The following is a 10,064-nucleotide window of genomic DNA, read 5'->3' as shown; positions in this document are numbered from 1 at the left end:
GGGCAAAGTGTCATTGCTTCGTCGTTACACTTAAAGGAGTGGCGTACAAGTGGTTCAAGAGGTTGAGGCCAGGGACAATTGAGTCATGGCAACAATTCTCTGATGAATTTCTTCAGCAACACCATACAGCCTGTGATTACGTCATGCCAACCACCAGCCTCGCTAACATAAAACAAGGCGAGAATGAAAGTCTGAAGGACTACATCCATAGGTTCAGTATAGAAGCAACAAAGGTGAAAGGTTTAACCAAAGTGGAGCACAAGATGGCTATTACAGCCGGAGTTCGTCCAGGAAGCAAGTTGTGGGGGAGCATGCTCAAAAGAGAAATTTCGAATTTGGATGAGTTCTTCGAGAGAGCACAGAAGTACATACGTGTGGAAGAGGGCCATAAGAACTTCTATGTGGAAGAAATCGAACCTTCCTTCAGTTGCCCTACTACCAATACGTATGAAGATTCCATATAGAATGGGGCGTCGTGCTAGAGGGGTCGCTGACCAAGCTCGAGATTGAACGAAGACCATCTAGCCATGAAAGCCCCGACCCGAGGGGAGGTCAACTCAAAAGTTGCAAAAAGGGCCTCCAAAGTAGGCGCCTGCAAAAAGGGCCTCCAAAGTAGGCGCCTGCAAAAAGGGCCTCCAAAGTAGACGCCTGCAAAAAGGGCCTCCAAAGTAGACGCCTGCAAAAAGGGTCTCCAAAGTAGACGCTATCGAAAAGGGTCTCGAAGTAGACGCTTCCGAAAAGGGTCTCAAAGAAGACGCTTGCAAAAAGGGTCTCAAAGAAGACGCTTGCAAAAATAGTACTATGCCTAATGACGAGAAGGACGCTTCTCGCAAGATATAATAAGCGCGCGCGAAAATATATAAAACGATAACTAGAACCCAAGGGGTCAATATATCCTTATAGGTGCAACCAAGGTGCACCAAAGAGAGACCTATCGAACCCCCTTTCGCGTGGGTTCCAAAGGACCTCAAGCATAAAAAAAAAAAAGAGAAAAAAAAGAGAAAAAGAAAAAAATATATATATATATATACACACAGAATAGAAAATCAAAAGAAAGAGAAGAGTCTACAAGAACGCCTAAAGGCCTCCCTATAGACTGGGGGGCAAGTGTGGATGCCAAAAATCCACCAAAAAGAAACTCTTCAGTCCCTGGTTGGAACATAGGGATAAGGGTCGCTTATTCATGCTATTGGGCTCGAGCCTGTAGGCCTTGTTGAATACAGGAGATCATCTCATGAGAAATGTTGATGCTCATAATCCCATCAAGAGAAAGTATGAGGCCGAGGCAAGGCCCTAAGGCCACCGTCGTCTAGGGAAGCCATCGCGCCATCACAACACGAGTCTGGGTTCGTTTCTCGTGGAGTCGATGCCAAGTGGCCCACGTTGGCAAGGCATAGGTGCCAAGGCTCAGTAGCCTCACGAGGCCCCTCTCGCCCATGCACTCGGCCCCACGGCCTCGCCCCATGGCCTCGCCCATGGCCTCGGCCCCATGGCCTCCTCCATGGCCTCGCCCATGGCCTCCTCCCATTGCCTCGCCCATGGCCTCCTCCATGGCCTCACTCCATGGCCTCGGCCCCATGGCCTCCTCCATGGCCTCGCCCATGGCCTCCTCCATGGCCTCGGCCCCATGGCCTCACTCCATGGCCTCCTCCATGGCCTTGGCCCCATGGCCTCCTCCATGGCCTTGGCCCCATGGCCTCCTCCATGGCCTCGCCCATGGCCTCCTCCATGGCCTCGGCCCCATGGCCTCCTCCATGGCCTCGCCCATGGCCTCCTCCATGGCCTCGGCCCCATGGCCTCACTCCATGGCCTCGGCCCCATGGCCTCCTCCATGGCCTCACCCCTGGCCTCCTCCATGGCCTCGCCCCTGGCCTCCTCCATGGCCTCGGCCCCATGGCCTCCTCCATGGCCTCGGCCCCATGGCCTCCTCCATGGCCTCGTCCATGGCCTCCTCCATGGCCTCGCCCATGGCCTCCTCCATGGCCTCGCCCATGGCCTCCTCCATGGCCTCGCCCATGGCCTCCTCCATGGCCTCGCCCATGGCCTCCTCCATGGCCTTGCCCATGGCCTTGGAGGTGAGAATACTCACAAGGGGCAAGGTACACGCATGAATATGGAATGTACCTATGAACCTAAAGAAGTCAGAGTACGGATATAGTACCCCTACCAGACAAGTAGTGGGAATGCCAGGAGTGGGTATGCAAGGATAGGAGTTATGGTCCGTACGTCTACGGCCATAGGTCAGAGCCGACACCACTACCTCCTGCGCCACTACGCCTGCCACCACGCATCAGACATGGATACAGACAAGTAGTGGAGACATCCTCCTGACACCTACTCCTGTACGGGGTGTACGACCACAGCCTCTGGAGCCACTCCCCTGACACAGTACGTATGTACCACTTGGTCCCCAGGATCACTATGTACCTAAGGCCATTAGAGCCTACTATAAAATGAACTCTAAAACCACCTGAAAGGGGGTTGGAAAATTCATTGTATGCAGAGGCCATTAAGAAATATACATTTTTTTCACTCCATTGTTCATCTGTGTTTATCCTTTCATAAGTTAATTCTAAGTTCTTATCTAGAGATCGCCGCATTTACCTTTGAGTTTTCCGACCTAATTTCGTTGACGAGATTTCACCGTCAACACTTTCCTTTTCTTTATGCTAAAATATCAATTAATTCTCACAAAATAACAATAAATTAAATCATGATTAAATATTTTCATCCATAAAATATATCATATTAATTAAATAAAAAATAATAATCAAAACTTAATTTATTTTGACATTTAAGATCAATAAAGGTGCACTTTTCACCTTTAATCACAATCCCCAACTAGCTTATTGCTACTCCCTAGCAATTCAAGCGAAAAATAAAATTATCATGTTGAATAATCAAGTCAAACCAAGCAAAATCATCTAAGCATTTTCAAAGTGTCGACAAGAAGTCAGAAATTACTATCTGAGCTACTTCAGTTGTGATTCCAAAGTTGTGTGTGTGTGCACCAAACCATTTTCTTTTTATTGCAAGTCATAACACAAATAGTATCAAAAAATCTCAAAAGTATAAAGGTCTCAACTCCAAATTCCTCATAGGCATTGAAAGTATTTTTATGGGAGGGATCACACTCTTAGAGTTGGAAATGTAACAGTTTACGCTCAAATGAGAAAATATAAACTTTTTAGGACAAGCACTTTGAACAAGTATTGATCACAAGATAGGCACATAGACTTATTGGAATTCAAATGACAAACAACCTTTGGGATGTACAAGAGAAAACTCAAAAATAAAATGACAACTAACTAGAAATGATAAATAAGAAAAGGAAACTAATATGATAAAAAAAATATTCAACAACTACAAAATAATAGAGGAAAGTGTTGCTCTTGTTCTCTTTTTTTTTTCATTTTTTATTCATCATTCTTTTCCCTTGTTTTATTTTTATTTTTTTTCATTATTTTTTTTTGACAAGAGACAACTCAAAAATAAAAAAGAAATTACAAATAAAATACAATAAATAGAGCAAAAATTTATACTTTATTACAAAGACTCATTCTTATATGAAAAACATCCATCTAGTAAATGTCATGTTTTAAATTCCAAAGATGTGACTTTACCAACTCAAATGATCAATAAAAGTTCAAAAAATTATTTTCTCAACTCACCAAGAAATGAAAAACTTTAAGCTTGAAATTTCTCTCAACTATTTGTGTTAACAACCAATTTATCTCATGTTTGGAAAGTGCACAAAAGAACTATGAAAATCATTTCTTAATAGCTAAACATAGTAAAAATTGACTCAAACCAACAAGTTGTACTCACGCTTGGATAATTTTGAAAAAAATTGACTTAGAAATTCAACTTGACAATAAGATTTTTCAAATGAAAGCTAATGCGTGCTCACCACTCCCAACCAAAAATCAGACATTATCCTCAATGTCAAAATGAATAATCAATGAAAAAGGTAAGGAAAGAGAACACCTGGATGATGACCATGTCCACGAGGCGAGAGCGAAAATAGCCTAGTAACAATACCCCAAAACAAACAAAATACAAAAATGAAAAACATACAAAAATAAAAGAAAGACAGAAAAATAAAGAAAATGAAAAATAAAAATAAAAAGAACAACAACAACAACAACAACAAACCATTAAGAACTTCAGAGTGTATAAATTAGGTCCTTAAGAAGGACCTCTGCCACGTGACTCACACTCTCAATGTAATGCTTCAGTCTTTGGCCATTGACTCAAAAAATTCTCCCATCGGTTGGGTCCTCGACCTCGACAGAGTTGTTGGGAAATACTTGCTTCACTACAAATGGACCAGTCCATCGCGATCGCAGTTTACCAAGGTGCTAGTGCAAGCGAGAATTATACAGATGCACTTTCTGATTTGGCTCAAAGTGTTTTCTCAGGATTTGTTTATCGTGAGCAATTTTCAATTTTGCTTTATAAATCTTGGAATTTTCATATGTATCGTTTCTCAACTCCTCAATTTCAGACAATTGGAGTTTGCGATTGATACCTGCGACATTCAGATCAAATTTCATTTGATCACTATTGAGAGTTTGGCTTGCATATTAGAAACAAAGGGTTTCCCCTCTCTTCGTTGTCCTAATACAGCTCCCACAGCAAAGTTGCTGGCGTCACAAATGATCTCGAAGAGAAGACTCCAATCGGGTGACTGAATGATTGGAGCGGAAGTGAGTGAATTGACAAGCGTTCGGAATGATTCCTCACACTTAGGTGTCCACTCAAAAGAGACATCTTTTGATAAGAGGTTTCTTAGCAGACGAGCAATCATAGAAATTTTTTGTATGAACCTCCTATAGAAGCCAGCATGACCAAGGAATGACCTAACGTCTTTGACAGTCTTAGGAGTAGGCAGGTTGGAGATAAGGTCGACTTTGGATTGATCAACCTCTATTCCTTTTTCAGAAACAATGTGGTCTAAGACTATGCCAGAAGATACCATGAAGTGGCATTTTTCCCAATTTAGCACAAGTCATTTCTCAATACATCGTTTTAAAACATCCTCAAGATGAAGAAGACATGTGTCAAAGGAGTTTCCAAAAACGGTTAGGTCATCCATGAATACCTCCATTGATTTTTCAATCATGTCACTAAAGATGCTCATCATACATCTTTAGAAAGTAGCTGGTGCATTACACAAGCCAAATGACATTCGCCGGAAAGCAAAAGTGCCAAAGGGAAAAATGAAAGTGGTCTTAACTTGATCCTCTAATGCAATATCAATTTTATAATAGTCAGAATAGCCATCAAGAAAGCAATAGAATGGATGGCCACCTACACTGTCAGGGATTTGATCAATGAATGGGAGTGGAAAATGATCTTTGCGGGAGGCGGCATTTAATTTTCTATAATCAATGCACATGCGCCACCCTGTCATAGTTTTTGTGGGGACAAGGACCCATTTTTCATTTTGGATCACGGTGACACCAGATTTCTTGGGCACGACTTGAGTTGGACTGTCCCATTTGCTATCTGCTACTGGGCTAATAATACCAGCGTCTATCAATTTCAAAACTTCATTTATTACAACTTCTTTCATTGTGGGGCTCAGTCGCCTTTGAGGGTCTCTTTGAGGGATAGCCTCGTCCTCCATATTGATTCGATGGGAGAAAATTAAAGGGCTAATACCTTTGATATCAGCAAGCGTCCAACCTATCACAGATTTATGCGTTCGCAGTAGCTCGAGTAACTGTAATTCTTGAGAATTTTGAAGGTTGGACGAGATGATAACTGGAAAGGTTTCACCGTCTCCCAAGAAGACATGTTTCAAACCCTCGGGAAGTTGGGTCAATTGAACAATTAGAACCTCTTCGGCTGAAGTTTTTGGCTGTGACCTCTCACGAGATAGCTCTTCAAAGCAAGGTTGCCAAAATTGAGTCCTTCTATTGCGCGAGTCTGTGTGATCTGATATTGCAAGAGTAGACTCAATAGAACTGGGACTTTTGTTGTCAAATAGAAGGAGGAGTTCATCAAGATTATCAAAATTGCTTCGCAATTGAACCTTCTTGGGAATTAAAGAGTCAATCATGAATGTTTGATAGCATTCATCATCTTCTTGGGGTTGTTTCCCGATGCGGAAGATATTGACTTCAAGAGTCATGTTTCCAAACGATATCTTCATTAAACCATTCCGACAATTGATCAAAGCATTTGCAGTAGCAAGGAATGGTCTTCCGAGGATAATAGGAAATTTAGACTCCATGTTTACCACAGATTGGGTATTAAGAATAAGAAAGTCCACGGGGTAATCGAATTTTTCAATTTGAACTAAAACATCCTCGATAATACCCCTAGGCTTTTTGGTGGAGCGGTCAGCAGGCTGTAGCATAACAGATGTTGGCTTCATTTCTCCAAGAGTAAGTTGTGAGTATACAGAGTAAGGTATGAGATTTACACTCGCGCCAAGATCAAGTAAGGCTTGGCTGACTTCATGGGTCCCAATTTGGCAAGAAATGGTGGAACAACCGGGATCATTGTATTTCGGTGGTGTCTTTTGTTCAATCACCGCACTCACTTGTTCAGTCAAGAAAGCAGTCTTTTTGATATGGGGCTTCCTTTTTGCAGTGCATAGATCCTTTATGATTTTGGCATAAATCGACACTTGTTTTATGATGTGAAGCAAAGGAAGATTAATCTTCACTTGTGTCAAGTGCTCAAGGATTTTAGCTCGGTTATCAGGAAGTTTCCCAACAGGTTTCAATGCCTGGGGAAATGGTACTTTTGGAGAGGCATTGAGTGGTGGATTTTCAGGAATAACTTTTGGAGTACTAGGAAAGTTGAATTTTATGGGTGGGTCTTGCAAAGTTTTACCGCTTCTAGTCATGATGACATTTACTTCCTTGACATTAGAATTTGAAGATTTGGCCATGTGTTGGCCTTGTACATTGAATTTCGGTTGGGAAGGAAGTATGCCTTTTTCCAGAATGGCCAAGGGTTCAGTCAATTTTGAGAATTGACATTTCATTTCCTTGATTTCTTCCATCATTTGGCGATTTAGTTTGGATTGTTCCTCTATGAATGCATGAAGGGTATTCTCGAGAGAATTTAGTTGTGGATGAGCATTATATTGAGGTGCATAATACACATTTGATGGTTGAACTTGTTGCTCATTTCTCCATTGGCCTCCAGATGTTTGAGCTTGGTTGGAATCTCTCTAACTGAAATTTGGGTGGTTTCTCCAACCAGGGTTGTACGTATGGGAGAGTGGCTTGTTATATGCCCCTAAGGCATTGCATTGCTCCTCATAAACCCCCTCATTTCATTCAAATCTAAGTAGTCCTTAGCTAAATGCTCCATCCCTCCACAAACAAAGCAAGGTTCTTGCAGTTTCGCTTGAGCGATCATGTGTGGTTTTTGGCCATTTTTCGTCATTAAGACCTCAAACAGCATTTTCAAAGCTTCAAGTTGGGCCTTAACACTATCCTCTTCTCGAAGTTGATAGATCCCGGATGGTTTGTGTCGGTTGGTGCTATCAGTAGCATTTGGACCAGTCCAGGTGTGAGATTTTTTCGTGGTTTCTTTGAGATATTCAAGAGCATTGTCTGACTCTTTTCCGAGGAATTCACCATTGCATAGCATTTCTACAAACTGGCGCTCACAACTCGTGAGACTTTTAGAGAAGTAACTAACCAAACACCAGTTTTCATAGCCATGGTGCGGGCACTGATTTAACAGATCTTTGAATCTTTCCCAGACTTGATAGAACGTTTCATTGTCCTTTTGGGAGAATGTAGAAATCTGTCGTTTTAGACTATTGGTCTTATGGCTGGGGAAGTGTTTCAGAAAGAAAGATTTGGTCATCCCATGTTCCAATAGACCTAGGTCTCAAAGAGTATAACCAACTTTTGGCTTAGTCCTTCAAGGAGAAAGGGAAGAACTTAAGTCGCACAGAATCGACATTTTCGGCTCGGTTATAGAACGTGACTATTATCTCCTTGAATTCTCTAATATGCATGTATGGGATTTTGTTTTCCATTCCATGAAATGTGGGAAAGAGTTGAATCATGCCAGGTTTAAAGTCTAATGCGGTCATATTAGGAGGGAAGATAATGCATGAAGGCGTGGAAGTGCGAGTAGGAAATCAGAATTAGATTTATTTTACGTTTTTATTTTTTTGATTTTTTTTCATGATGATTCAAATTTTTTTTTTGTCAAACTTGTTCCTAGGTAGATTTGGAGGTTTTGGGGTGATCTCCAACGCCTTACTAGAACTCCTTGAGGTTACTGAGTAAGTATGGTGGATCACAAGTTAACCTTTTCGACCAAACAACCTTTAAGCAGAGTGAAATTGCTTATTTTGACAAAACAAGCTCGATTTTCTTATAGTAATAAGTTCAACAATATAATAGTGCAAAGGTATATGCTCAAAATGTTCCCAGGCTGATTGGAAAGGTTGCCAAGGTACCGTTTTACACCCACACTTTCCTAGACAGAACTCCCCGAGGTTCCCAGGTAAGTGTGGAGGGTAACGCTATTACAAACCTTATTTAACAACCAATCTTTCTAGACAGAACAATATCGGTTTCTACCATTTGTAATATTACACAATTGTTCCCAATACTAAGCGTTTTATGAATAAAATTTTATGAACAATTTTATGCAATTTTGTTTTTGTTGTTGTTGTTGTTTTTTTTTTTTTTTTTGGAAAACCTAAATTCTAAGGAAAACTAAGGCAAAGAAAAAGAAAAGCCTAAACTAAGTAATAAAATAAACAACACAAAAATAAAATAAAGAAAAGAGAAGATAAAATAACAAGCTTAATCTCTTTTTTTTTAAAATATTTATCGAACTAAAAAAATAAAAAGAAATTAAGAAAGAGAAATGAAATAAAAATTAACTAAAAAGAAAAAAAATTATATATATATTTATATGATTATTTTTTTTTTTGTAACCAAAAGAAAGGAAAAGAAAAATAAAAATAAAAATAAATATATATATTTTTTCTATGTTTTTTTTATTTTTTTTATATATAGATATATATATATATATGAATATTTATATAAATATATAGTTTTCTCTTCTTTTTTTTTGTTTTACCGAAAAAAAGAAAAGGAAGAAAGGAAAAAAAAATGTATATATAAATATTTTTTTTGTTATAAAAATAATCAAATTAACTAAAATTTAGTAAATTAAAAAATTAAAAAAAACTATATTAACACAATATTCATACCAACAAAAATACAAATAAAGTTATTAACATTTTAGTAAAAAATTCACTAAACCTTTGAAAACTACCTCCCCGGCAATGTCGCTATAATTTGCTTAACGCCCAAAATGTGACTACCATTAAGCAGTGGTTGTAGTATAGATCGGGCGGTCGATCCACAAGGAGACAACCTAAAACCAAAAGATTAGTAGAAAATAACACAAAAAGTTAGTAACATGAAATAAATAAAAAATGGAAATGAAAAGAGATTTTAGATTTCGGTATTGTCTTTTTTATGAAATGATAAAATGAGATAAGGGAAATAAAAGTAAGGGTAATCAAGAGTTTGAGAAATAGAAAGGTTTCAAGAATCATCTATATGCTTGTTTAGTTACTCGATTACTTGATTTACAAAAATGCACAAGTAAAGTGTTCACATCCCAACATTTACTTAGAAAATCTAACATTAAAGTCTGTATTCTTTTCTAACAAAAGTCCATTTGAGTTATAAAGTTCTTTACTTTAAAAGCATAATGTTAATCTTATGAAAAATCTAAAAATGACAAAATACCCAAGGGCAATAATGCAATAGAAGATTAGACATAAAATTATGTATCAATATTACTTTTACTAATTAGAAGCACATAGAAAGAGCATGACTAATCCTATATACTATTAGCACAAGTAAATAAAGACAACAAAATAGAGATGGGGATGAAAGAACATAAATAACTCAAATACATTACATTAAGAACATAGTAACTCAAAGTAGCAAAATAACATCACTAGCATATGGAATTATCCCTAACCTTCCCAGGAAGATTGGGCCATTATGCTCATGATTCTCACAAAATTCTAAGAAGAAAATATGAGAAGAAAG

General features: G+C 39.1%; 1 non-coding gene across 1 annotated transcript; it reads left to right on the top strand.

Moving 5' to 3' along the window:
- Positions 1-7,684: 7,684 nt before the first annotated feature.
- On the top strand, positions 7,685-7,791 carry LOC133813725 (small nucleolar RNA R71). Its single transcript, XR_009884727.1, has one exon. It is a non-coding gene; the product is annotated as a small nucleolar RNA R71 (small nucleolar RNA).
- Positions 7,792-10,064: the final 2,273 nt, after the last annotated feature.

This window comes from Humulus lupulus, chromosome 1 (genome assembly GCF_963169125.1).
Source record: "Humulus lupulus chromosome 1, drHumLupu1.1, whole genome shotgun sequence".
NCBI lineage: Eukaryota > Viridiplantae > Streptophyta > Magnoliopsida > Rosales > Cannabaceae > Humulus > Humulus lupulus.
The sequence above is the reverse complement of the archived record's forward strand: the minus strand, read 5'-3'. Positions and strand labels throughout refer to the sequence as shown.